The 25,743-nt window shown below is 46.1% G+C and overlaps 1 protein-coding gene across 3 annotated transcripts in view; it reads left to right on the top strand.

Annotated features, from left to right (window-relative positions):
- DET1 (DET1 partner of COP1 E3 ubiquitin ligase) overlaps nt 1–25,743 on the top strand; it is a 114,179-nt gene that overhangs the window by 50,830 nt on the left and 37,606 nt on the right. The gene's annotated exons all lie outside the window — the stretch shown is intronic.

The following is a 25,743-nucleotide window of genomic DNA, read 5'->3' as shown; positions in this document are numbered from 1 at the left end:
AGTGGTGCAATGTGAATATTGACGAAGGTCGGGCGTGTGGTGCAGCGTGAATATTGACAAAGGCCTCTGCAGCGCGCCCGATCTCCTCCCCTTCCCTGCTGTTTCTAGGGGCCTGCAAAGTGAGACTGAAAGGGCCATCAGTGTAGCATAGCGCGAAAGCGGCTACCTCTGATGGCCCTGCGGCTGACTGCCGTGAGCCCGTGATTCACGCCTCATTTGTGAGGACACTTCCAGGAGAAAGAGACTGCTGAGCGGCATTGATTAAAAGGGTTGCTGGCAGAGCTCTCAGGAGACATGCTCAGGTATTTTCTTTCTCTCGTGCTAAATTAGTGCTGGACAAGTCCTCCGCATGTCTTCCAGCTGTAAAGTTTCATACGGAGGGTTCAGAAAGTGTTGATCCCCCAAAGGTTGTCTTTACCATGTCTCAACGTTTAAGCACTTTAGTTATGAGTTAACGTGAAAAGACGTAAAGATTAATCTAAGAAGTTCTAAAAAAACATTGTTTATAGATAGCTTGCACACTCCGTTCTAATGCATCGCATGCCGAAAGAACAATACACACCTAAAGACACCTGTGCATAAGTAATCAACCAGGTTTATTCCAAGCAATGGTTGAAGTCTATAAATAAATTATGTGAAATGTGAGCCTAAGTGCAATCGGGGTTGAATCAAAAATGTGGTTACAACGAATAAAACATTCTGTAACTTTTTTGGTATTTCATCTTTAGGTAACTGCATATAAATTAGCGCCCATACTTTAAAGAAAAAATAACAGCAAGTTAAACTAATCAATGGGAAATATACTCTTTAGTGTTATGAAACCTCAACTGGTTAATGCGACCACTACAAATGTCTTTTTTGTATAACCAAAGTCACAGAATTGAATCCTGGTTGGACTTGTATATTAATCGAGCACGAGGTCATGCCTGTGAGAGAGATCACTTTGAATATGAAAGCGAACATTTTAAAATTGTATTACATACAGTAGAAGATATGCTGCCACAAAATGTGCAAACATTTAGGGGCAGATTTATGTTAACTGGCACATCCCCAGGGATGCGCCAGTTAATGTGCGCCACAGTGCGCCACAGCTCCGCCACCCATGGTGCAAAAACGGCACAGATGCGTGACGCATCTGTGCCGGAAATGTGGCGCATTGCTGGAGTTGCGTCGCAAGCGTGACGCAGCTCCAGCAAGGCTCGGGGGTACACCATCTGCACAATGCTGCGTCAAGACCTACGCCTGCTTCAAGCAGGCGCAGGGTTTTGACGCAGCATTGCCCTGAAAGTGACTGAGTGAAATCTCATAGATTTCACTCAGCCACTTTCAGGAGGCGTTCCTGCGCAGGAACCCCCCCCCCCCCCCCCCCTGCGCAGGAACGCCTCCTTATGGCGCAGTGCTTTACAACGTGACGCATCTCCTAGATGCGTCACGTTGTAAATAAGGCGCATTGTCTGCGCCGCAGTTGCGTCAAATAAAGTGACGCAATTGCGGCGCAAAGAGGCGCAACGGCCTCATAAATCTGCCCCCGCGTGTTAAAGATAAATGCTTTGAAAATATAGATTTCAGTAATACGCAATCAGACTATACCTAGAGCAAATATTTTTCTGTTCAAAGCAGTGCTGGACTGGCTGTACCTGGCATTGGACGTTTCCCTGGAGGCTGGAAGGGTGAGGCCTGGTGTTACAGCGGTGCTGCGATATCCGCACCCAGTAACAAAAGCAGCAAGCATTTCCAGCCTCCCGGGGCCAGACAGTGCTTCGCCAGGGGCTGGTGCGAGAAAATTGCCAGGGCTGGTTTGGTATCCCTATCCAGCCATTATTCCAAAGATCCAGTCCTGAACTCCGCTGGTAACACCCTAACATTACCTCTCAGAGAATAAAACTTCGTAACCATAAAACTTCCATTGATCTGATTAATTAAAACCCATAATGGCTCCCAAGCAGCCTTCGTATTTGATGTTTAACAAATTGCAGACATTTACATTTCTTCCAGGTCGCAGGTACCCTTCAGAGGAGACTTGTTTCTTCCGCAGGTCTCTGTCCCTCTCCTTTACAGCACAGGAGAGTCCACTCCTTCACTTTAAGCCAGTGAAAGGCACCCGAAGGTCGGCATTACCTGTCCAGAGGTAGTTGTTTTTGTACAAAAAGCGATGAATCTTTACAAAACAAAGTTCATCCACCTCAGCTCCACCTGGAATGTTTTGGGGTGATTCGTCAAGCGGGGTCTGAGAAAAAGGGTCCCAGAACCCGTTTCCCTCATGCAATTCCAAATAGGAATTTTGAACACCACTACTGCAAAAACTGATAAACAGAATTACACCAAGTTTGGTAAGAAGCTAGACCCTTACCCTGAAAGTGTGCTTGTTAGGTCTCGCGCCTAGCATTGCAGAGCGCAGCACGAGACATTTAGTAGGTAAAAAGAAGCTTAACCTGCAATTACAGTACCGAGGCTCTGCTGATGCCCTTCAAGTCTTTTTTATGCCCGCTCGCCCTATGTGTCCCCTGGGCAGTTTGCAGTCTATGGATGATATGCCAGGAAGTGAGGGTGGTGAGGGAGGGCTGGATCCGGGTATACTTGAAGCAGGGTAATGAGAAATACCAGGAAGTGAGGGGGAGCTAGGGGAGGACAGGATGTGGGTATGCTAGAAACAGGGTAATGAGCGTTGCCAGGAAGTGAGGGGGAGCGAGGGGAGACCAGGATGTGGGTATGCTAGAAGCAGGGTAATAAGTGATGCCAGGAAGTGAGGGGAAGCGAGGGGAGGCCAGTATGTGGGTATGCTAGAAGCAGGGTAATAAGTGATGCCAGGAAGTGAGGGGAAGCGAGGGGAGGCCAGGATGTGGGTATGCGAGAAACAGGGTAATGAGTATTGCCAGGAAGTGAGGTTGGCGAGGGGGGGCTGGGTCTGTGTATGCTAGAAGCACGGTAATGATATGCCAGGAAGTGAGGGGGAGCGAGGGGAGTGCTGGATGTAGGTATGGTAGAAGAGGATAATTCCGGAGAGCATGGGTGGCGAGGGAGGGTTTAATGTGGGGACGCTAGAAGCAGGGTAATAAGTGATGCGAGGAAGTGAGGGTGAACAAGTGGGTATCCTAGAAGAAAGGTAATGGGTGATACCAGGAAGTTTGGGTGGTGAGGGAGGGCTGGATCCAGGTATACTAGAAGTAGGGTAGTGAGTGATGCCAGGAAGTGAGGGGGAGCGAGGGAATGCCAGGATTGGGTATGTTAGAACAAGTTTAATGAGTGTTGCCAGGGAGTGAGGGGAAGCGAGGGGAGGCCAGTATGTGGGTATGCTAGAAACAGGGTAATGAGCGTTGCCAAGGAAGTGAGGGTGGCGAGGGAGGGCTGGGTCTGGGTATGCTAGTATCAGGGTAATTCCAGAGAGCATGGGTGGCGAGGAAGGGTTCGATGTGGGGACGCTAGAAGCAGTGTAATGAGCGATGTGAGGGTGAACAATTGGGTATGCTAGCAGCAAGGTAATGGATGATACCAGGAAGTTTGGGTGGGGAGGGTGGCCCGGAGTTGGGTACGCTAAATATAGGGTAATGAGTGATGCTGGGAGGCAAGGTTGAGGGGGATTGCAGGATCTGGGTATGCTAGAAGTTGGGTAATGAGGGATGCTAGGATACAGAGGGGTGAAGAAGAGGCTGAATCTAGGTATGAAGAAGCATGGTAAAGAGTGGTGCTAGGAAGTAAGGGTGGAAAGAGGAGAAATGAACCATGTAAGCTAGAAGCTGGGGGAATGAATAATTCTAGGAAGTGGGAGTTCCGAAGGGAGGGCGAGATCCAACTATGGCTAGACCTAGGGAAATGAACGAGCCCGGGCAGTAAGGGTGGCGAGAGGAGGGTGGGACCTGGGTGTTCAAGAGTAGGGCAATAATAAGCGGTGCAAGGAGGTAGAGGACGAGGGAAGGGCTGAACCTGTCTATGCTAGAAGCAGGGTAATGAGGTCTAAAAAGTAAGGGTAGTGAGTGGATGGTTGGATCTGAGTATGCTAGAAGTAAGGTAATTTGGGATACCTTGAAGTAAGGTTAGCAAATAGGGTTTAACTCTAGTAATGCTATAAGCAAGGTAACTAGCAATGCCAGGAAGTAGCGATGGCACCGGAAGGGCTGAAACACTCCTAGAAATAAGGTAAAGAGCAATGCCAGGAAGTAAGGGTGGTCAGAGGAAGGCTGTACCTGGGTATCCTCCAAGTTTTGTAGTGAGTGATTTCAGAAACTAAGCAGGACGAGATGAAGGCTAGATCTAAGTTTGGTAGAAGCATGGCAATAAACTATAACATGAAGTAAAGGCGGTAAGGGAAGAGCTGAAGATGGGTATGCTAGAAGCAAGGAAATGAGTGCCAGGAAGTAAGGGTGGTGATGGGAGGGCTGTATTTGGGTATGCTAGATGCATGGTAATGAGCAGTGCTAGAAAGTGAGGATGGTGAGGGGAGAGCTGGCTCCTGACATCCTAAAAGTAAAGTACTTAGTGTTGCCTTAAATAGGGGTGGTAACACACTGGTTTGATCCTGGGGTGCTAGAAGTAGGGTAAAGGACAATGCCAGGAAGTAAGGTGACAGGAAGGATATACCCTGTATGCAAGGAGTTGGGTAGTTAGTGAAGCCAGAATCTAAGGGTGACAAGATGAGGGTTGGATCTAAGTATGGTAGAAGCATACTAACGACTATGCCAGGGACTAAGGGTGCAAGGGTAGGGCTGAACCTGGCTATACCAGAAGCAGAATTTTGTTCAATACCAGAAAGTGAGAGTGGGCGAAAGCAAAGCTGGATCTGGGTATGTTAGAAGCGGAGTAATGTGCGATGGTAGGAATTAAAATTGGGGAGGGCTAGATCTGGGTTTGCTGGAATCAGGGTTAAGAGTGAGGCCAAGATGTAGGTTGGCAAGAGGACGGCTCAACCCTGCTATGCCAGAAGTACGGTAATGAGCGATGCCAGGAAGTAATGGTGGCAAAGAGAGGACAGAACATGGGTATGTATAAAGCAGGGTATTGATCGATGCCAGAATGACGGTGTGAAGGGGAGGCTCGATCTGGGTATGTTTTGCAATTTTTAGCCACACCTCCGACTCCGCCCACTAATCCAATCCTCTGCTTATTCCCGCCCCCTGAGTCTCCGCCCACAGTTCCCCTACTTTTTTGCTCCCACTTCGACCACTGTCTGTGATAGGAAATGTTGATGTCACCTCACTAGGTTTTGGGCCCTTGCATGTCGCAGGTACTGAACCCACCCACACAAGTGAAGTACTATTTTTCACTGAAGACTTTGGGAAATGCGGGTTGAGTGGAATTTTGTGGATCCACACAGATTCCAGAACTTTCCACCACAGAAATGTGAGGAAAATGTGTTTTTGTTATACACATTTTGTAGGTTTGCAAGGGATTCTGGGTAACAGAACCTGGTGAGAGCCAGAGAAGTCACCCCATCCTGGATTCCCCTTGGTGTTTAGTTTTCAACAAGCATTGGCATAGCCAATAGGTCTCGCTTTTGCGACCTTATAAGTATTTTGTTATGCAGCACAATATCCTTGGTGCAACAACATCAACTGTTGCATGGCTAAACACTTATAAGGTCCCAAAGGCGAGACCTATTGTCTATACTGTGATAGTCAGATCATATTGTATCTTCGGTGGGCTTTTGATGTTGTTTTTTTTTTTTACTCCCATTGGTTTGTTATTTTTCTTAATTAGTCTATTTCATTGGCCTGACTTCTGGGTTTCAGTTGCAATTTGGGGGAATCACTAGCTGCTTCTTCCATGATAACTCTTTGTTATTGTTAGGATGGTACAGCCTGCAACGACTCACAGAAGTCCTGACGCACTGCCACATAGGGATGGCTTGACAGCAGATGTACTAGACAACTTGAAATCATATCATAATCTTTATTTCAGCTAAAAGCCATAAAAGAACAAATACAAACAGAATAAAAACATTTAAATCGGGCAATTGGCATCGAAGGGGTCCATTGCCAAAAGTGCAAGTTGAGATATAGTTCAATACAAGCAATACTATCATGAAACAACTAATTACCACCAATAAAAGTTTTGATAAAAGTCAGTGCAGCTAGTGTGGGCTTAGGAAGGAGAGAGTGGGCGAAGACCAACACCAGATGATCTAAGTATGCAAAGACTCTTGAAGTGTGTGCTTCGGAAGGAGGGAGCGAAGACCTATACCTGAGGAACTGAATGTTTGACGGCTCTTGAAGTGTGGGCCTCTTTGTTCCAGTACTCTGAAACCCAGATTTCTATTGAACTGTGTTCATTGCCAATATTGCAGCAGTGGAAAGCACATAAGTCCAGGAACACCTCAAATATACTCCGGTTCGGAATATGTAGGTAACCCTGCTCCTCTCTCTGTGGCCTAGCTCCTAGTTCCTAAAAGCACCCTTGCCCTTACAGAGTGCCTTGGGTAGTGTGAGAATGTTGCGTTCCCTGAAGCACTGGTGACCTCTGGGTAGGATTGTGGTCTGCCAATGTACACCTTGTCAAGTGACACTACTCTTTGTTTTGTGTGTGGGTCCCTTCAGGCAGATGTGCGGGTGAAACACCGAGACACCCGTGGAACAAGAAGATGACAGCTCACAACGTGTGCTCTTCGGCACCGGGAAAAATTATATTGCTTTCCATCTTGTTGTCTTAATAAGCCCTGAATAAAAGACCTTCACCTGTTTGGATTTGCACTTGAAAATAATTACAAAGGAGCAAATTGCAGTCCTAGCCCCGGTCATCACGTCTGGAGATTGTTTTCAGACAAGCCCCTTTGTCGTGCAGACAGCAGGGCTGCCCTGTGAGGAGAAGGTGTTACCAGTCCGTCCAGATTTCTGCATCGTTGGCAGTCGTTCAACAAACCCAGACAAAAACGACACCAGGTCAGTATTCCGTACTGAAAGTGGAGCCTAGAAGACGCTGTCGGTAGTGACGTCCCTTAGAGAATCACATATTCCACAGCGTATGCAGGGCTGCACTGCGAGCGGAGCGGGCACTGTGCACCCTGCCTGCTGTTCACAGGGCACAGGTTTGTAGCCTGTACTCTATTGATCCTTAGAGGAGCTCTGGATAAAGTAACGTTTTAAATGTTAGGTTCTAGAGCAGACCTTCTCACTATGTGCAGCTTTGACTTGATATGATGGCTTAACCCTCACTCCAAATGTGTGATTCTTATTTGCAAAAAGTTAACAGCTGCGAAATCTTTATAATGCTGTTTGCTGATCATAGGAAATCTAGGAATTGCATTTTGGTGTTTAGCAGAGCCAAAACAATTCAAAATACCCGGTAAATGAAGGTGAGATTAAAAGTATATCAAAAAGCTGCGTGCCAGCACAGACACATTCGAGTCAGCTTATTTTAGGACAAGTGCACTGCACTGCATGCAGAGTTCGAGAAAGATGTCAGAAAGGGAAATTGAAAGAAAGACGCCCATTAACTCCCCCCCCCCCCCCCGCGCCTCAATGTTAACTCCTTCCTACGTTAGTTTGGTTCTGCTGGAAACAAAGAAGAGGGACTTCATACATGAAACTATCACACAAGGTTGAAACTACTAATGTGTCCATCTTAAAGGCACAGCGTCAACAGATTCTTACTGATAATTGTCGGGTAAAGAAATGAAACACGGCTAACATTTGTAAAATAGTTTCTTTTTCTTCATGCCCAACTTCGCCGTTAGATTTTATTGAATCATAAAGATTAAAAGTGACTTACATATAATGTTTCAACTAGTGTGTTCCGTACATTGGATTTTGAAAAATACAAGCGTCCAGGTTGCGAATGCCAAAATGTGTAAATGGTCGTGCCTTTTTAGTAAGACAGTGGCTGGTGTTCTAACCACCAGCCGCAAAGTTGTAGTTTGTCTTTCTTCACTTTTCATGGTGGTGACACTGACTGTACGGACTGTCATGGCAGCCCCCTATCGGTGTTGCTGCCGTGTCCCTGGCTGTTGCTGCGACTGCTGCAAAGAGGAGTGCAAAAACCACAGTTAATGGACAGAATGAAGAACGATGTCATACATTCACCCCAGTACAGAGATCTGGGCCTAAATCCATCGTTTTTTTGCACTCCACCACCACCCCAGTTCGACATGGCCATATGCAAATCAGTCTGACCATGTGCCTCATGGGAACAGTCCAGCCCAAACTGCCAAGCCATGCCTTCCCTGGACCGGGAACAAGCTTCTGAGGATCGGTTTCTGGCATCCCAGCCGTCTTCAGCCCGGCTTGCTTGAATCCAGTGGTGTGGAGTGCATGGGACTCACGTCTGAGCATACCAATCCCACTCGGGGTGACAAATGCAAAAACCACAGTTGATGGACAGAATGCAGAACAATGTCATACATTCACCCCAGTACAGAGATCTGGGCCTAAATCCATAGTTTTTTTGCACTCCACACCACCCCAGTTCAGACATGGCCATATGCAAATCAGTCTGACCCTGTGCCTCATGGGAACAGTCCAGCCCGAACTGCCAAGCCATACCTTCCCTGGACCGGAAACAAGCTTCCGAGGACCGGTTTCTGGCATTCCAGCTGTCTTCAGCCCGGCTTGCTTGAATCCTAAGTGGGCAGGGTATGCTCAGACGCGAGTCCCTTGCTCACTTGGCCACTGGATTCAAGATAGCCTGGCTGATGAGGATTATGAATCCGAAACCGGTCCCAGGATGCTTGTTTCCGGTCCAGGGAAGACATGGCTTGGCAGTTCGGGCTGGACTGTTCCCATGAGGCACAGGGTCAGACTGATTTGCATATGGCCATGTCTGAACTGGGATGGCTGAGTGAGCTAAAGAATGGTGATGGATTTAACCCAGATCAGTTGACTGGGGTGAGTGTTTGATTTGCTCAAACGTTCCATCCATCATCCCCTTTTGTTTCGCTTTGTTCGCCCTAAGTTGGCAGGGTATGCTCAGACGCGAGTCCCTTGCTCACTTGGCCACTGGATTCAAGATAGCCTGGCTGATGAGGATTATGAATCCGAAACCGGTCCCAGGATGCTTGTTTCCGGTCCAGGGAAGACATGGCTTGGCAGTTCGGGCTGGACTGTTACCATGAGGCACAGGGTCAGGCTGATTTGCATCTGGAAAAGGGAGGAACAAAGCCCGGGAGTTGTGTGCGTGCGTGCGCGCGCATATCGAATTTCACTCCAACTAAAAAATGTCAACAGAAACGAAAACATTGCCTCCCGCGAAACTAAAGAGTGCTTGCCTCAAAGTGATAAAAACCAGATGGCGCCTCGGACGGTGAGAGGTTGCAGCAGCGCTCCCAGCACATGAAGCTGACAAGGGGATTCACATGAGAAAGCCAGATGGCTGTGCAGGTCGCGCACGCCTGTGCGCGTAACATCAAGCTGGTGTCCGTCAAAAGCCTGTGGGTAGCACTTTGAAAACCTGCTTACAAAATGTCTTGCCAGAGCAACTGCCCCATCTTCCCCCCACGGGGTGGAGTTCTGGACTTTTTGGTTCCGTCCAGAGGTGCCAGGGAACAACACCCAAAGACCCCGGAGTTCCACCTGCCTTGGTGCGCAAATGAACAGAAACACGGGCTTCTCGATGGTGGCGTCAAAGACCAAAGGTTTATTACTGCAGGGACACAGAAGTCACAGAAACTACGCATGGGCAGTAACTAGGAGCCTGTTCGATTTGTACATAGAGGGTTGCTCCTTATATACTAAATTTTGGCCTTCAGGCGAATTCTTCACATGTCGGTACATTCCCAAAACCTTTGTGTCACAAACAATAAATATTTGGCGTACACAGGAACCGTTGATGAAAATCTGATACAAAACATCTACGAAGAGGGGTTCCCACTAGTTCATCACAGTCCCTTGTCAATATTGCATTCAAGAGCTGGACCGCCTCATCGTAAATTTCGTTACCTCCCCCTAATAAAGATTCAGAAAGAAAGGAACGGAGCCAGGTGTGGAAGATAGGAAAGCGGGATAAGAGATGTTTGTGGGTTGTAAATGGGCAAGGCTACCGGCTTCGGCCGCCTAATCATGATCGGGACAATGGACACGAGAACCAGTTCAGTAGGGCTGGCCTCGGGCAGAGGAGGCAACCATTGTCGAGTCATGCAGCTACAGCGTGTTCTGGTTTAAGGTGCACGTGTCATGAAAGAGGTGAATCTCCGGCTAAGGCTACGTGTCCTTAGTCGAAATGAAGTGATCAGAGGCTATTGCGTATGTGAGGGCAAGAAACACAAAATGGCTGCCATGATCTAAGATGGATGCCGTGGGTAGATCAGAAATGTGTTTATAAAAGGAGTGCTCTTGCTCGTAGCGTAGCGAAAACACCAGGATATGCTAAATGGATCATTTGCGGTTCGCTGATACCAATATTATGTATTTCCGACAATATTGAAAACACGGGTTCAAATCGTCACGGAACCTCAGACCCTCCTTTTGCCCTTACATAGGCAATTACTCAGTCTAAGTCAGAATCTAATTCTATGCTCATCAGGTCAGTGACATGTTGTTGTATCATCATCCTTTCTCGTGCCTTTTCTCCAAACGCAGGTGGTTTCCTAAAACAGGTTGCAGCACAAAGACTACACAGAGCAGGACCACACTGGATAATCAAGCAACATGAGAATAGGAATACCAAGATGACACCGATGACCATTAGAACCTTCCATCCCCACGCTGAGATCAGAGTCCAAAACCACTCCATAAAGGACCAGTTTCCCTTGTCTACGTGTATAGAGTCGGAAATCTTGTGTAGCTTAGAGATCGCCTCATAGACTGTTGGAGCATTATTAGGAATAAAGACACAGCAGCTCGATTGGATCATTCTGCATACCCCACCTCGGTCTGCAAGGATAACGTCTAGAACCATACGGTTCTGCAACGTCATGAGTCTATCCGCCTGAAGCTCAGCTGTCAAATTGCTAAGGGCACCAGCAGTTTCGGTAATAGTAGATTCAACTACCCGTGTTAGCTGACGTATGTTTCTACTATTGGCCATAGGCCCCCAGAACGGAAGGAAGCCTTTGAAGAAGTCTCCAGCTTCCTGACCAGTGGTATCTTCCTTGCTGAAGACACCTCTCGCTACCCTGGTCCTGTGGTAGTCAGATGAAGCAGTGTATGTTGGAGGCAACAATCGAGCAATATAACATGAACCTGAAAAGTCAGCAGGTAACCATGTATATGCTCGGTCTCGACAGATGAAGTAGGTACCCCTAGCAGTGAGGAAGGCAGGGGAAGAGTTAGCCGGAAACACATAAGTCTCAACGCACTCACTCCTCCCTAGCTGAGCTCTCGGATTTCTCCCATTACCTTGCAAACAGACCTGACCTCGGTGAGGTACGACCCAGACTGGAGTTGAGCTTTTACGCTTGCTTTCTCCTAAACTAAGGCGATACTCGGAAGAATTCCAACTTAAATATACTCGCAGTTCGTCTCTAGGGTATGATGGAGTATTATTGACGTCCTTGATCATGTCAATAATTCCCTGGACTAAAGCTTTGTTGGCAGAGTTATATTTAGTGGAACGTGGGGGGCGCGGAGGATAGGTTTCAAGGGCATAAGCAAAGATGGTTTGAAGGGCCTGAAATGATCCATTGTAGCTAAAAGGCAAGACTAGATAGGGAATGCCTTTATCCATAGTGTGGGGTATCAAGCCACACACCCAGCAGTCTGTAGTGTTAACTACCAGTTGGTGTTGATGCAAGAGCTGTACAAAAGTGTTGTTAATGAACTCTGAGCGTCGGGCTTGCTCATGTTCGGGAAACGAATGAAAAGAGTGTATTGAGGAAACAGTAGAAGTAACAGGATTAAGGGGAGGTACTGTAGTTACTGGTACATAAATCAAACTTATACCAAAAACGATTCCACCCACCAACGTTATCAAAACAATTAGAAATGTAATGGCACATTGCGTCAAAAAGCATTTGCTATGAAGAATTCTGTAAAGTCTGTTTCTGCGAACGTAAATCACATTTTCTCGTTGCAGCGCAGGAAGCTCCATCTTCTACAATCCGCTCGCGACCACTGATGATGTGTGCGTAGATGAAAATGCCTCTATCAGCCCTGGGAGTTCCCAGAACCAACAGAAAGATCGACCTTGTGTCAGACCCCTGCAGATTCAACTAGGCACACAGCCACGACCCTACGGCTACCCAGACGGCAAGGCAATTTTAAAATAATAAAACAATAGCAAACTTCCTGGCTGAAGGCAAAAGTTCAATATATCAAAATATCACAATATGCAGTTGCCTGCTTTATTTGTCCATTTTACGGTTTCGTAAATTATATCTTTGCTTCGCAGGTACTGTTTGATCGGCAAATAGCGTATCACTGGTAGCTGTTGCAGTGTTTAAGTTCGCAGATGGCAGAGTTTCTTCTGATGCAGGAGACAAATGTTCAGTGTTCAAAGGAGTCTTTTCAGGAGGGGAGTCAGATTTCGGAGTGTCAGTGATTAATTCGGCATCGCTGAAAGGGATGAATTTTGGCGTGCTTTCAAATTCGGAGGAACCAATTCCCTTCTTCACCCAGTCGTCGTAAGGAAGCGGCAAAGGGACACGCTTAACATGGGATGCGTGCACCCAATGCTTGCGTCCAGCTACGTGAACCGCTGTTCTTGTTGCAAGCAGGACTTGGAAGGGGCCGACGAATCTCGGCTGAAGGTTCTTCGTCCTCGCGAAGTTCCTGATGACTACTAGGTCTCCTGGTTTCAGCTGATGCCCTGGACTCTCCGGAGGCTTTGGTAAAGCATCGAAAACCTGTTGATGAATAAGACTCAATTTAGCAGTCAAGTCGTAAAGATAGTCTATCAACATAGGATATTCTAGAGAGCAAAATTCCTTAGGCCTTGGCACACCCCAGATATTTGCCGGGCGGCCAAAGACTATCTCGTAAGGGCTAAGCCCTACTCTAGAATGTACAGTTGCTCTCGTTGATAACAGGGCCAAAGGAAGTGCGTCTGGCCAGGCTAAACCTGTGGATGCTTGTATTTTAGCTAATTTCAGCTTGAGGGTGCCATTGTAACCCTCCACTAAACCAGCAGACTGGGGATGGTTCGCACTGTGGAACTTTTGTTTCAGACCTAGGCCGGCACACACACTCTGCATAACTTTCCCTATAAACTCACTTCCATTATCTGACCATACAATCCGTGGCATTCCATACCTAGGGAAATATTCCTTGAGAAGAATTTTGGCAGTTGATAGAGCAGTATTGTCCTTTAATGGGTATGCTTCGATCCATCTGGAAAAAGCACAGACTACCACCAGGACATATTTCAAATTATTACAGCGATCCATGTGAATGAAGTCTAACTGAATCACTTCAAAGGGGCAGGAAGGAGGAGCGAAGTGACCAGCAGGAGTTGGAGTTCCCTTGCCAGGATTATGCATCAGGCATACCATACAATTTTTCACCACTCTCTCTGCACACTTACTGATCCCATCATTCTTCCAGACCGGAGCCAACATCTTACAGATTCCTTTAGAACTTATATGCGCTACTCCATGCGCCATCGTCACCACTGCAAGCACATACGCATCAGGCAAGATCCAACGCTGTTGTTCTGTCAAATCAATCCAACACCCATTTGAATCCAATTTGCCCGTACTCTCTCTCCATACACGTTTCTCTTCCTCAGTTGCTTCTTTCTGAATCTCTTTCACACTTTCCATTGTATCCTCACACATTCCAGATTCAGCAATCCACCTAGCAGACGTAGCAACATACATTCTGCTCATTATGTCTCTAGCTGTCTGTTTAGCGATTTCATCAGCAAAAGCATTTCCTCGACCAACATCATCCGTGATTGCTTTATGAGCACTGCACTTTACAATCGCAACTTCAGTCGGCAAGGTTAGAGATTCCAACAAGTCGTTAACTAGCTGACCATGTTGAATCTTAGTCCCATGGGACGTAATGAAACCTCTTTCTCTCCACAAACGGCCAAAACTATGGGCCACGCCAAATGCGTACTGACTATCTGTAAAAACATTCACTCTCTTTCCCTTAGCTTAAACACACGCTCTTGTTAAAGCTATTAATTCTGCAGCTTGGGCAGAATTCTGAATCACTCTTGCAGTCTCCACAATCGTCTTCAAAGTCGTTACTGCGTAGGCAGCAGTCACATCACCATTCTCTAGTTTAAAACATGACCCATCCACATACAATGTACCATCCGGATCTGATAATGGAGTATCCTTCAAGTCAATTCGTCCTTTTGTCTCTTCCTCCATTTTAAAACAACAATCATGTGGCTCGGAATCACTCGACTCTTGATTAGCCGGCAACAATGTTGCTGGATTCAATACATTACATCTTTTAATTTGAATATGACTCGCTAGTAATGTCAGCTCGTAACCAGATAGTCTCGCACTGGTAAGGTGTTGTGTCTTGGTTCGGTTCATGAGTGTATCCACCGCATGAGGAACCATGACCACTAGCATGTTGTTCATCACTAAACCAGCAGATTGTCGAATGGAAGCCGCAGCTGCCGCTGTAGCTCTCAAACAACTAGGTAACGCTCTAGCTACCGGATCCAATGTTGATGAAAAATACGCACAAGGGCGTTGTTTATCACCAAATTTCTGTGTCAGAACACTCAACGCGCAACCTTCTCTCTCGTGAACGTAGAGCGTGAATGGCTTACTGTAATCAGGTGTACCCAATACAGGAGCTGAACACAATGCTTTTCGTAACTCAGAAAAACTCTTTTGACATTCATCAGACCATGGCACCGGACTCGGAACATTTTTCCCAGTCAAAGCTACCAACGGCTTCGCTAAAAGAGAAAAATTCGGGATCCACTGCCTACAGTAAGAGGTAATACCTAAAAAGGCACCTACTTCTCTCTGTGTGCGTGGAACACTCATTTGCGTAATTGCTTTTATTCTCTCTGGGGTCAACTTCCTTCCCTCCTTTGACAAGAGATGACCTAGGTAGGTCACTTCTTGGCAGCAGTATTGCATTTTAGAAGGTGATACCTTGTGATTCAAATTAGACAAGTGATACAATAACGAAACCGTAGCTGCTTTGCAAGTTTCTTTGTCATCGGCAGCCACTAGAAGATCATCTACATACTGTACTAGAGCAGAACCTGGAGGAAGGACAAAGGAGTCTAATTGGCTCTTTAATGCTTGACTGTAAATAGATGGGCTCTCACAGTAGCCCTGTGGAGCGCGTTTAAATCTGAAACTGCGACCTCCTAGACAGAAGCCGAAAATATCTCTGCTTTCCTCGGCTATCGGAATGCTGAAAAAGGCATTCTTCAAGTCGATGACTGAGAACCAAGTAGCTGTAGCAGGTATCAATGTTAACAAGGCAGTAATGTCTGGAACCACAGGAAACTGCGGGACTACAATCTTATTAACTTCTCGAAGGTCAATAACAAACCTATATACTGGAGGCTTTGTGGGATCAGTTCGTTTCAAAATCGGTAATACAGGACTATTACAAACATTTCCTCTAGTTTCTTCGACCACACCTTTCTTAATCAAATCTTGCACAATCAGTAAAAGTGCACGCTCACCTTCACTAGATATTTTGTATTGCGGAATTCTTGGGAACCTCACATTTGCTTTCAAAGTTACTACATATGGTGGTATTTCTAAAAGGCCTACATCATTAGGACCAGTCGCCCAAAGAGAATCAGGGAGTGAACGCAGCTCTGGTGGGAGTGCATCCATTGACAAGTACATCGGAGAGGTGATTCTTTTACCCAATGTAAGCTGTACCCCTTCCGGAGAACAGTACAATGTCGCATATAGTCGTTTTAACAAGTCTAAACCAAGCAGATTTTCATTACAACCCGTCGTCAAAATCAAGGGTGCTTTCAATTGACACGGTCCAACAGAAATAGACAAAGGGCCAGATATAGGGTTGTAAACAGGGGCGCCTGAAAAACCTACAGAAACATTTGTTGAGCCGGACAAAGGTGCGCCAGGGAGTTTCGCATGAATGATAGAACTTTTTGCGGCACCAGTATCCAACAGAAACGGTTCGACTACACCTGATGTTGCTACTGCGACATAAGGCCCACTCTGATCCACTGGAACTGATACTACTCCCTCTCTCTGTCCATGGCTGTCCTAGTACCCATTTTGCTGAAATCCCTCATCCACTTCACAATAGTCTTCAACAAGATATTGTTGAGATCTATTTTGCTGGGCTGACTGTCCATTTCTTTGATCAAAGTGATTGGAAGGACGATCATTCGTTTGTGGAGGCATAGCACCTCGCCCTCGACCTCTAGAATTTTGCACAAAACCACCACGACCTCTCTGAGCTGCTGCTGCATTATTTTGCGCTAAGATCGGACATTCATTCTTGTAGTGACCCTCTTTCTTACAGTACGCACACTGGTTCCACTGGTATTGAGGCCTCGGTGAGCTATAATCTGTCCTTTGATACGAATTCTGTTGCATATTAGTCTGATTTGTGCGAGGCGGATACGCCTGTTGCAAAAGAACTTTAGTCTTTAAATCTTTCGTTTTCTTGTCTGATTTTTCTTTTTCCTCTTTATCCCTATTTTCGTAATATTGTGCAGTTGCAAGTATTTGCGCAGTTGTAGAAACAGCCCACGCACTCTCTGAATCTTTTAATTTATTGCATAACTCAGGTAACAAATTATGCACAAATTTATCGACAAACAGTCTCTGTCCCCCTTCAGTGCTCATATCCTGACCACTATGATCTACAAAAGTCTCTTCGAACCTCGTGAAGAAGTCGGAGACACTTTCGTCTTTCTTTTGCTTGCATGCGGATAACTTGTCCCAATTAACACGCAATGCGGGCATCAGAGTCTTCATTAAGTCAATTATCCTACCCGGAAGATTAGCAATTAGGGGTTCAGGTTTTGCACCACCCGTTTGCTGACCATCCGCTGCAGTGATAGCTGCCCAATCCCCACCTAAAGCAACTTGATGATCTTCCCTACGAATTTTAGCCCAGACTGGTTGCGGAACTACATTTCCAAATAACATATCAATGTCTGCTAAGTTCATTATACAAGCCTCAACCGTCTGTGTTAATTCCTTGTAATATCCAGCAGGATTCTTACGCGGATCTGGCAAGGCCTGTTTCACTGCTAGCACTTCGGCTCGCTTCCACGGAATGTGTATCCACACTCTCTGGAATTGTGCCGGAGCGGCAGCAATACCATTAGGAGCATCAGCTTGCACAGCTTCGCGCCAAATCGGAGGAACCTCCCTCATTGGATATTGGCGACTCAGCTTCGTCTTACCTTTCTCTAAATCTCTCGGTGAACGAAGAGATGGATCATTCCTAAAACTTAAGATCAGTTCCATTGCTTCTTTCACCTACTATCATACCAGCAGCAAACTCTTTCTGAACTTTAATTAAGTCTTCTAAATTCGATTCAATATCATCTTCCTCTATTTCCTCACGTAACAACGAGCACATCTCATCAAAGACGTACCGTTGCGTTGGTTCCTTCCACTGCATAAATGTATCTAGCACATCTTTCGTACTATATCTCCTACTCTTCGATATCCATCTGAGAGCCGTGGAATCTAAAATTCCCCGTTCCTCAATGCTTGGATGCTGACTACGTCTCTGAACAGAGTCAGAAGTAGGAGTCTTAATTAAAGTTTTATAGAAAGGAGACAGCATATTAGACACAGAATCAGTGATTCTTCGACGAACAGAAAGTGGAGTCAACACACTCGCAGACGTAGAAAACACAGTGGAAGTAGGAACAGATAGCGGAACAGTAGGAGTATCGAGAAAAATAGTTTGTGAAGCAGTAGGTGTAAGCGAGACAGATACAGGTATAGAAGTCGGCAATCCAGGAGGAGGAGGAGCCGTAGGAACATTCACATTAATCACAGGAGGTACAGGTACTTGATTCTGAGGGGCAGCAATACCAGGTTGTCCAGCAACCGGCAATTGAACATTTGGTACAAGTGGAGCCGTAGCACGCACCTTGTGCATACGGTGGAGGTGACCGCAACAGATAAGACAACAGAGGATCGTTTTCGGGGTCCTCTAGTATCTTAGCCGTTTTCGATGGCAAGGCAGGGTAGCACTTGTCGATCGCTAAATTATGCTCTCTAATGGCCACCTCTATGGCCTTCTCACACTCGTTATCTTGCAGCTGCTTAGTTGCTTGCTCTAGAGTCAACTCTTCTTTCTCTTTCTGTTCTTTCTTTAATCTCTTCATTTCTCTCTGTTTGGATTCTTTTCGCCAGTAACGGAAAGAATCAAACATTGCCGGCCGGGCTTTCTTCCTAAACAATTTCGCTTCTAAATTATCAAGAATTTCGGGTTCAAAACTACCATGCAGTGGCCAACTAAGGACACCGTCTTTCTCGGTGTAGCGGACCCACACCTCATTATAGGATATAGGACCCACACCATGTTTACAATATAAGTCATATAGGGGAGTCCCAATCGAAGGAACCGGACATGAGTCCTCCAATCGTGAGTCACTGGTGCAACCAAAACAAGACAACATACAATTTCTCCGACTTACCATTTTGCAGTCCGGAACACAAAACAAACAAAACACAAAACAGATATGTGCACTTGAACCAAGAACTTTAAGGCCTACCAAAACGAACTAATGTATCGATACCCAAACTGAACCAAATAGATTATCGTAACCAGAACAACCAGGGATAATCTTACAAAACCGAACCAAACCAAGAACCAAAAAGGATTATAACAACCCTTACGAAGTAACCAACTAGCAACCACTAAATACTTAACTGAGGCACTGAAGACGTCACCAAGGAGAAACCCGTCACGTTTCGCTGTACTAAGGACTGCACCTCGGGTCCAAGACAGGGCGACGGTCAAGGCAACGGCCCACTGCAGCCGTCCTGAACGGGAACCCTCGTGGAAGAGAACTTCGGGCCACTTTTGCGATATGCCGGGATCGATGAAGTGGGGCGCCTCCCTCAGGAATCTTCACACAAAGCTTCTCGAACTCTTCAGGCTCTTGGACCGGTACCGAATGACGTCGCCCCACGTTGGGCGCCAATTGGAGTTCTGGACTTTTTGGTTCCGTCCAGAGGTGCCAGGGAACAACACCCAAAGACCCCGGAGTTCCACCTGCCTTGGTGCGCAAATGAACAGAAACACGGGCTTCTCGATGGTGGCGTCAAAGACCAAAGGTTTATTACTGCAGGGACACAGAAGTCACAGAAACTACGCATGGGCAGTAACTAGGAGCCTGTTCGATTTGTACATAGAGGGTTGCTCCTTATATACTAAATTTTGGCCTTCAGGCGAATTCTTCACATGTCGGTACATTCCCAAAACCTTTGTGTCACAAACAATAAATATTTGGCGTACACAGGAACCGTTGATGAAAATCTGATACAAAACATCTACGAAGAGGGGTTCCCACTAGTTCATCACAGTCCCTTGTCAATATTGCATTCAAGAGCCGGACCGCCTCATCGTAAATTTCGTTACCTCCCCCTAATAAAGATTCAGAAAGAAAGGAACGGAGCCAGGTGTGGAAGATAGGAAAGCGGGATAAGAGATGTTTGTGGGTTGTAAATGGGCAAGGCTACCGGCTTCGGCTGCCTAATCATGATCGGGACAATGGACACGAGAACCAGTTCAGTAGGGCTGGCCTCGGGCAGAGGAGGCAACCTTTGTCGAGTCATGCAGCTACAGCGTGTTCTGGTTTAAGGTGCACGTGTCATGAAAGAGGTGAATCTCCGGCTAAGGCTACGTGTCCTTAGTCGAAATGAAGTGATCAGAGGCTATTGCGTATGTGAGGGCAAGAAACACAAAATGGCTGCCATGATCTAAGATGGATGCCGTGGGTAGATCAGAAATGTGTTTATAAAAGGAGTGCTCTTGCTCGTAGCGTAGCGAAAACACCAGGATATGCTAAATGGATCATTTGCGGTTCGCTGATACCAATATTATGTATTTCCGACAATATTGAAAACACGGGTTCAAATCGTCACGGAACCTCAGGGGGACAGAAAGGCTGTAAATTTTGCGGGTGGGGGCATTGGCATGCCCATTTTGGGCAGCCCTCACCCTAATTACAATTTGCCCCAAAAAATCCCCGGCGACTAGTATGCTTTTTGCACTCCCCCCACGGGGTGCATATGGGGGCTAATGCCCCCATCTGTCCCCCAGGGGGGACAGAAAGCCTACTGCATGCCAGGGATTTTTTGGGGCACATTTTGATTAGGGTGGGGGCTGCCCGAAACGGGCATGCCAATGCCCCCCACCCTAATTGGGATTTTGTGCCCCTGGCTGGTTCTGTCATGAGCACAGGGGTACCGATGCTCATGACGGAACCATTCTGTCATGAGCATCGATGGGGTTAAAGATAAATTGGTTAAAGGCTAATATAAAAACAAAGCTACCATGCTAATGAGAATACGTCTTGTAGACAAATAACCAAGAGGCAAAACTATTTGTGAACGGTAAAATTAAAGGTAAATAGACAAAATTTGGAAAATGTACATATGGTTGTACTAAAGGACACAACCTCCAAAACAGACACTAAAAGGCGGAGGAAAGGGGTGATGGTGAGGGGGCTGCATGGAATCAATATGAAATTTTAAAAAAAGCTTTTCAGATGGGCTAACTGATGAATTCCTTAAACAATGGAAGGACTCTCTATTCTCACACTGTTTAAAGCTTATTTGGGAGCGCTGAGGACAAGCGAACTCTCTCCCACCACTAGGGATGTGGTTGTTATGATGTTGCTGAAGCCTAATAAGGATGGTAGACTTTGCCACTCATACCATCTGCCATGCCTCCTAAATTTGGACAAGATATTAGCTATAGTTATAGCTGCCAGATTTAACCCTCTGATAGACAAATGGGCCTCTCGGATCAAGTGGGATTTATCTTAAGCAAATCCATGGCACATAATCCGTGAACACCATTCGCTCCAGTACACCAGATTATCCCTGACCGGAGGCAGTGATGGCATTTTTAAACACTGAGGAGCCTTTGATACCCTGCAATGGTCCTTCCTTTTCACAACCCTGCATAGAATTTGCATTGGCAACTACCAAACAGATATTCATTGGGCTGCTACACTTTGATGGAAGTGATTGGATATGTATTAAAAACCGCTCATCAGATCCCTTAGGTAGAGGTAGCCAGAAGAGGCGTTCTCCCTGCTCTTTGTTATGGTGACGGAGCCTCTGTCCTGCTGGCTCAGGGAGTATCAGAATTGAATTGTCTTTCCAACTAGAAGCCTCCTAGTGTCATTATATGCAAACAATATTCTCTTTTTCATTTAGAACCTGCATGCTAATCTTGTCGCCATTATCAGAGAAATTGGTTTGTTAGAACAAACCGGTATTCAAATCAACTATGATGAATCTGAAAAGTTCCCACACATGCATTCCACGAAACAGGTAGAGTTAGATTAGTAAAAAGAAGCATAACAACTGTGCGCTACCCAGGTATTTCCACAGAGAGACAGAGATGTAGGGCTAATAAAAAATTCTGGCCTGGCTCTGGAAAACTAAGGGTCACAGGTAGAATGCTGTATTGCATTGTTGCTAGCATTGAGGATAACCATTAGTAAGACATGATCCGGTCAAAATTCTTCTATTTAATAACTAACTTTCCCATTTCACCAAATAAAACATTTAAGGATTGTGTTTTATTCCGTCATCGCTGATATGGGCAGGAAACAGCTGATTAGATATTTGAAACCTCTCCCTCGACAAAGGAACATTCTCCGTGCCAGATTTCGGACTGAACCTCGACAAAGGAACATTGCCCATGCCAGACTTCGGACTGAAACTATTTCTGCTTGTGGTGTGCAAGGGGAAAAGGAAGCGGACAGCTTTAAAGAAATAGGACCAGCCTGGACTCAATGGCGAGAACCCAGAGACCCAGCTTTTTGCAGGCATGAGGTGCGTTGCCCCCCTTGTTTGGGAAGTTGCATTAATAGTTGCACAGCTTAGCCTACATAGTGCTGCACTGTCATCTTTGTCTTTCCTCACCCCCCACACCACCAGGAGCACACACTATGACGACCTTAAAAAAAAAAAGAATAAGAACTTACTATACATTCAAATGTATTGTGTGTTTTTCATGTTGCGTGTGTTCGAGTTGCTAAACCTCCATCACACTTAAAAGGCACACTTTGGTTCTGGGGCACAGCGCAGAGCAATGAAGTACCCCTGCATGGAGTTCATCTGCGTGGTTGACTTACTTGGCTAGTTCGATTGCAGCTGGGAAATTTGACCAACCTGCCTGCCTAGACTGCTCCACTACACTACCTCCTATAGGTGGAAGCTGAAACAAGATGTGGTTTACATTTGGTGGGCTGTGCACTCATACCAGCCACTGGAATCCAGAGAAACAAGCAGTACTTTAAAGGGAATGTGCACGCGCCTCAGAGCGCCCCCCGGATATGGAGAGCTGGCCTGACATAAGATGGGACTGTGCTGAGGGAATCTCTTGCCTTCTCAAAGGTTGCATTTCAGCATACACGGACAACTCGAAGACAAACAGTTAAGGAGAAATACTGCATCGTGGTAGAACACTACCTAGAAGAAAGTGCGGTTGGGCCATGCAAAAGAAATGCTCAGGCAGCTGCGTGCAACACAAGCGTCGAACTCTACGGTGGAGAATTGATGCATTATCAAATATTGCACGAAAAAAATGATAAAGAGGCCTCTCATTCCTGTAAATTGTGAGACCGATGGTTTTAGAGATACTGCTTTCTTAAACTTTGTGGTTTCACCAAATTACATTTCAAGGCTGACCCAGAACTGCTGTAGAAAATAAGCATCGATCTCTTAGCTTTATGGGGCCATGTGTTTCTAATTTGCGTGAATTTGAAACACATTAGCCCCATAAAGATAAGCAAGTGCTTTGTGACAGCAGCAAAGCAGGCAACCCAGTCGGATTGGAGGCGAAAGGGCATCCACAAAAAACCCTCATTTCCAGTGGCAGGCCTCCGTTTATCATAAACGGTGACGCCAGCCAATGGAAATGAGGGGCGGAGATTAAAGCCTTTTTTAGGTTTCGCCCTGGCGGTAGCACTGCGCAGCAGTGCTCGCGCGGCAGGGCGAAATCTAATGTTATCTCAGTAGTGGGGACTTGAAACCGCCCCTTCTTCCATTGGCTAGCTCCATAAATGGAGGCTAGCCATTGGAAGACATGGTTGTCCGTCACTGTTTCCCCCGTCAGGACGCGAATCGTGGGTGTTTGACTCTTTTTTTAAGTCCCGCCCCTTGTTGCCCGGGCCGTGCTGTGATTGGCTGCCGGCACGGGACACCCCCGTGACGTCATTCCCCGGGCCGCGCTGTGATTGGCTGCCGGCCCAGGACCTGACTTGTTATTGTTTTGGTTGCCACCCTTCCCGACCTTGTTTTAAATCGGATGAATTTACTAAATGTGATATTGAGGAGAGAATGCAATGAATATGCATAGAAATCCCAGAATCCATTAGCAATTTGAAAGACCAGATTTGCTACGTCCCTAAATCACATGTAACAATAACATTTGAAGAATTAATGGGGAATATGACACTTAGAAAAGTTGAACTTAATGTGCAAAACTCCAGGTGCCAGAGTTTTAGTGACATAACCAAAAGCAGTGGCTCTTTTTCACCATTACGCGGTGCGCGTGTTTCCATGTAAGCTAGCTGTGCGCAAGCTCCGCTCCGTGCATCTGTTTTCTATTTAATGTCTCTTCAGTGTTGCTAGAGATGCAACCAGCGGAGTATCCGAGGCGAGCAAATTTAAAGGGCTGTCTGCGTGAGAATCTCTACTGGCCGGTGACTTTTTCACTTTGACAAGTAAAGTGCAGGTGCGCAGATGCAGGGTTCGTGTGGGTCATTGCAGAGCTGGGGCCCCTGTCTCACTTGGTCAAAGTCTCCCTGGGAGAGCGAGCCGTTTCCTAATCCCCCGCCCCTCCGACAACTTGGTTTACTCTTTCGCATTCATCTCCTGGAGACGGCTTTTCTCCACTTCCTGTGTTAGCATTTTTTTCAGCTTCCAAAAATTAGTTTCAGGCACGGAGCTCAGTGGGAGCTGGAAGCGGCAGGCTGCGAAGAGAGGAGGCTGCCCGGAGGAACAGTCTGTGTCTGTCTATTGCGGGGCTGCAGCCTCCTGGACGGGCTGCCACAGCACAGAACCTGTGCCCGGGATCCCATCTGCCTCACAGGTTGTGCAAAGTCAAATAACAGCACGAGCACTTTTGCACAAGCTGACCTCGGCACCAGGCTTTCATACAGGTTGTTCTCATCACTAGGGACACGGGTGCGGACGCCCTCAAGTCCACAAAAGGCCTTGTGCACAGGAGGTCTTGTCACCAGCATTTGCGCACAGGCAGCCCGTAGGCTCCCACTACAGGGACTCGCACACAGGCTGACCCTTGCACCAGGATTTGTCTGCAGACTGCTCTCAGCGCCAAGGATTGCGGTCTGGAGTCCCTCAGAATAACAAAGGGACTTGTTTACATTTTACTTCTGTTTAAACAAAATAGTTTTCTGAATTTAGTTAGTCTTCGCAGACTCGTTTTTGCTCATTCAGCTAGCTTTTCATACGGCGCCGGTAAGCAGTGTTGTAAGTTGCCGACGCAGTAGTATTAGGTGTCTTTTAAATGGTATTAAACTTAATATTATCTACTGACCTGTGATAAGATTTTATAGCCTTTAGCGTGGTTTTATCAGATGTCTTGTCATTCATACATATTTCCGTCAGAAACAACACTGTTGTAGACCAAAACTAATGAATGAGATTGTATCGTTAGCTCCCAAAACACCTAGTAATGTGATTAAGAGCTGTGACGTCAAACAGGGCCTTTCTTGAGATTGCAGTCGGTCGATAGTTGTTTGAGAAATAACAATAGAGCAGGAAAAACTTTCCTTGGTGCTGTATACAACTTGGAAGGTCGCTTGCTGGCCGAATCCAGCAGGGCTGACTCGACTTTCATGCTTCATATGCGTGCACAGTGCTTAATTTGTAAAAACAATAAGTGTCAGGGCCCTCGTCAGGAGACCACTGCACATTGCACCACCTATTGCCCCTGCCAGCGCTGCCAATAAAAGCAGCAGCACAACTGTGTGAAGAGCAGCTGCTGTTAGTGCGTTTTATTGACAACTCTTGTTTCTTCCATTCAGATGAAATACCGCCTGTGCACGGGTCCCTTCATATTGTAACAAACTATGGCTGCTTTCATGTGAAGTTGCTGTCCGTTCAGTATTCTAAGGTGCTTTTATCTGTGTCATTTGGGGTGTTTGCTCTTTGACCTGATATATCTAAAGTGCCCTTTCTGTTAGTATAGATGGTGAGGCTCATTGCATTTTTGTAAGCTATTAGTATTGTAAATAACAATGCCCTGTATTTGTTTTAAAACCCAAAACATAAATAGAAGGCATTGTCATTTACAATGCCAATAGCTCAAAATCGTGTGAATGCGAGACCTATTGCTTGTGAGCTACCAGTAGCTCGCCGCCTACCAATGAGTAGTTCTCTTATGTGCAGCCTACTAAACATGAAAGCCTTTGCTTGGTCGAAATATTATTAGTTTGTCAAAATTTAAATGCATATATTTGAGACGAGAATGTGTGTGTTTTCAGAACTGACAGGGTGATGTTTGGAGAAAAAGCATTTACATCTTCAAAATACATTTAAAGCTGTTATTTAAGTTGGAGAGATGTATCACTCATATTGTTACCTTGGTGCATGGTGACTGCTGCTATGGCTGTTATGCATAAGCAATGTAGATGCAATGCAAATGTATAGTTTTTATTTACTTTACTGCTGGCAACCCTGCCTAATGCACTGATGTATTTACTGCTGACAGTCTTTGATGGACTATCACATCA

This window comes from Lissotriton vulgaris, chromosome 2_1 (assembly GCF_964263255.1).
Source record: "Lissotriton vulgaris chromosome 2_1, aLisVul1.2, whole genome shotgun sequence".
NCBI classification, from domain to species: domain Eukaryota; kingdom Metazoa; phylum Chordata; class Amphibia; order Caudata; family Salamandridae; genus Lissotriton; species Lissotriton vulgaris.
This window is presented reverse-complemented; position numbering and strand designations above follow the sequence as displayed.